The 3,425-nt window shown below is 43.7% G+C and overlaps 1 non-coding gene across 1 annotated transcript; it reads right to left on the bottom strand.

Annotated features, from left to right (window-relative positions):
• Positions 1–571: 571 nt before the first annotated feature.
• On the bottom strand, positions 572–678 carry LOC141636393 (small nucleolar RNA R71). Its single transcript, XR_012541009.1, has one exon. It is a non-coding gene; the product is annotated as a small nucleolar RNA R71 (small nucleolar RNA).
• Between the last annotated feature and the right edge of the window lie 2,747 nt (positions 679–3,425).

Here is a 3,425-nt window from a genome sequence, read left to right on the forward strand (position 1 = left end):
TTATTCATTTTCTTTCAGTGTTGTTTATGCCCAGGTCAGACAGGTTTTAATTAGTTTCACAGCTGATTCAGAGCCAGAGAGATTATTCAGGCATAGACTCCGTCTGCAAAGGAAATCACGAAAGGAAGACTTGAGTACTTTTGAGCCAGTGCTACATCACTCTCTTTTTGAAGACAGTCTGATTTCTACAGTAAAGATGCCTAAGCTTTCCAGTCATTCAGTGCCTAAAGCGTCCTCTATTCCGAAGGGTTTCAATCTCCAGACTGATGATGGGAATACATTCGACATCCGTCCCTCTTATATCAATCCGGTGGAGAGGAATATATATAGAGGTGTGGCTGGTGAAGATCCGAGGAAGCACATGGAGACCTTTACTGATTACTGTTCTACTATCCCCGCCACTAAGGAGGTAACTTAGGACAAGATTAAGAAAGTTCTATTTCCTTTCTCTTTAGCTGATTCAGCCAGGGAGTGGCTGACTGACTTGGACCGCACATCTGCTGGGGTTACAGATTGGGAGTCTCTTGCTCTTGCATTTTACAAGAGATATTTCCCTCCACAGCGCACCAATCTGCTGAGGGCCAAGATTACTAGTTTCAGACAGGCTCCCGATGAAATTTTTTATGAGGCATGGTCGCGATTCAAGAAGTTGGTGAGGTCTATCCCTCACCATGGTTTCTAGCTAATCAGTTCTACAATGGCTTATATGACGATCAAAGAGCCATACTTGATGCGGCATCCAGTGGAAGATTCCAGGAGAACACCGATGATGATAAGGGGTGGTCTCTTATTAAAGAGATGGCTAATCACAGTGCTGAGTATGGTAGCCCGAGGGATGGGATTAGAACAGTTCATGCAGTTGATAAGCAGGTTTTGGCTCAGTTGGAGACCATGAATGCTAGATTTGACAAGTTGGAGTTACAAGCTGCTGGGGAGCCTCTGACGGTCCATGTTCTTACTAGAGGAGAGACCGTCACATGTGAGAGATGTGGGAGTAATGATGGCAACACTGCTGTTGGTTGTCTTGTAGAGAAGGAACAATTCCTTGCCTTTCAGCAATATAGGCAAGGATGAGGTTCCTATTACAATAATAAAGGGGCAGTCCATCCCAATTTGAGGTAGACTAGTCAAAATGTGCTTAATCCTACTCCTCCTCCGCACCAGCATCAGCCTTATGTTCCTCCACACAAGAATCAACAAGGCTTTCAGAAGCCTCCTTCCTTTGCTCCTGCTAACCACGGTGCATCATCTTCCGATGGGGTGAGTGAAATTGGTGAGCTTAAGTCTATGTTGCAAGCTTTTACAAAGCAATTTCAGCTGAGTGATCAACAGAAAGATGCATCCATAAAGGCACTTAAAACTCAAGTTACCCAACTAGCCATGAACCAATCTAAAAGGAAGCAGGGTCAATTACCGACTCAAAATGAGAAGAATCCACATGAGACGGTAAACTTGATAAATCTGAGAAGCGGTCATTTTTATGAGGGACCGGAAATACAAAAATCAGACCCGAGGAATGCTGAAACTGATGGTGAATAGTGTTCTGTCGAAGAAAGTGAGCTCACGACAAAGCAAGTGCTCGATCGACTGGTTTCAGGTGGTCGATCGAGCATATTTGGGCAGGAAAGTGCTTGATCGAGTGGTTTTTCCACTCGATCGAGTGAACAGAAAGATAGTACTGGTCGTTCGAGTAGTTTTTCTACTCGATCGAGTGAAGAGCAAAATGGAGTTGCTCGATCGAGTGAGAATTTCACTCGATCGAGTGATTTTATTGAAGATTCTACTCGACCGAATGGGTATATTGGTCGATCGAGTAGTTTTGATGACGGGAAGCTTATTCGAGAGCCTGCTAGTGCTTGTTTAAGCGATAAATCACCGGAAAGACCTCGTTCGAGAGGTAAGAAGCGTCCAAAGGATACAGAACTTACTCCGGAAGATACATTGGAAGAGAGAAACAAGGGACTCGAGATACCTATCACGGTTCCCTTCCCGAGGCGGTTGCAGAATACTAAGGCCAATCAACAATTCGGCAAATTTGTCGAACTTCTGAAAAGCTTGGAAGTCACTGTGCCGTTCACTGAGTTGCTGACAAAGGTACCCTATTATCTCAAGTTTATGAAAGAAATTTTATCGCGTAAGAGGAGTATTAGTGATAGCGAGACCGTAGCTTTGACTGAGGTTGGGTCAGCCCTGTTTCAAAATAAGTTACCTCCTAAGCAGTCAGACCCGGGTAGTTTTTCAATTCCGTGTCATATCGGTAACTATTTGATTGATAATGCGCTATGCGATTTAGGCGCTAGCGTAAGTGTCTTACCGCTGTCTCTGGCTAAGAGACTTGGTTTGACAAAGCTAAGTTGCACCAACATGACAGTCCAGATGGCCGACCGTAGTATATCACGGCCACTAGGTATAGTAGAAGATGTACCTGTGAGGATCGGGAGGTTCTTTATTCCCGTTGATTTCGTTGTCTTAGACATCCCCGAAGATGCACACACCCTTATTATTTTAGGGAGACCATTTCTATCTATTGCCCGTGCAGTTATAGATGTCGGGGGGAAGACTTTGACCTTTCAGGTAGGGGATGAGGAGCTGATTTTTCATCAGTGTAAGTCCCGGAGGGCTCCCATGCAAGCTCAACCTTGCAATGCTCTCTCTTCTATTAACCCTATTATTGACACTCCAATTGAAAATTTGGAGTATTGTGCTGCAATTGTTACCCCTACGCCTCAAACTGAGAGCAAAAAGGAGGAAAGTTCGTCTGTTTTCCTTGCTGCAGGTACAGATGAAAGCAATGAACTAGCTGTCAAAGGGTGTGGTGCAATCACTGTCAATCAAATTGGAAGTAAGGACGCTAAAGATGGTGATAGAGGAGCAAGGAGAAGGAAAGTTCGTGCTTATGTGGATGTGAACTACTCCCCTCCTACTGTTTTAAATGAATATTCAAGCTCATGGAAGTTGAAGAGGATAGTCAACGTTGCTGAGACGACGTCCTCCAGTCAGGAGCCCTTCAAGAGGCTAATGAATTACATTGGGAATTGAGCGGGGAATGCCCCGTGTAACACTTTGTAATAGATAATTTTTGAATTTTCGCTAAATTTGTTTTATTGTTTTTAATTAGGACAATTAGTTTATAGACTGTTTTTAGCGTAGATTCAAGACTATAGACTGTTTATTTGCGTATTTGGTATGTTGGGATACTTTTGCACGTGTTTTTATGCAGGTTTGGGGAAGTTTTACGCATTCCAAGAGAAGAATAGACGAAATTCAAGAGCTTACGTGAGAAAAAAGCTCGATCGAGTATATTTTGTACTCGATCGAGTGGAAAGTTGGTCGACCGAGTGCCTTTTCCAGCCGATCGAGTAAAGCAATAGATGGGAGTTCCCGATCGAGTAGAATTCTACTCGATCGAGTAGATGGAGCATCAA

This window comes from Silene latifolia, chromosome Y (genome assembly GCF_048544455.1).
Source record: "Silene latifolia isolate original U9 population chromosome Y, ASM4854445v1, whole genome shotgun sequence".
Classification (NCBI taxonomy): domain Eukaryota; kingdom Viridiplantae; phylum Streptophyta; class Magnoliopsida; order Caryophyllales; family Caryophyllaceae; genus Silene; species Silene latifolia.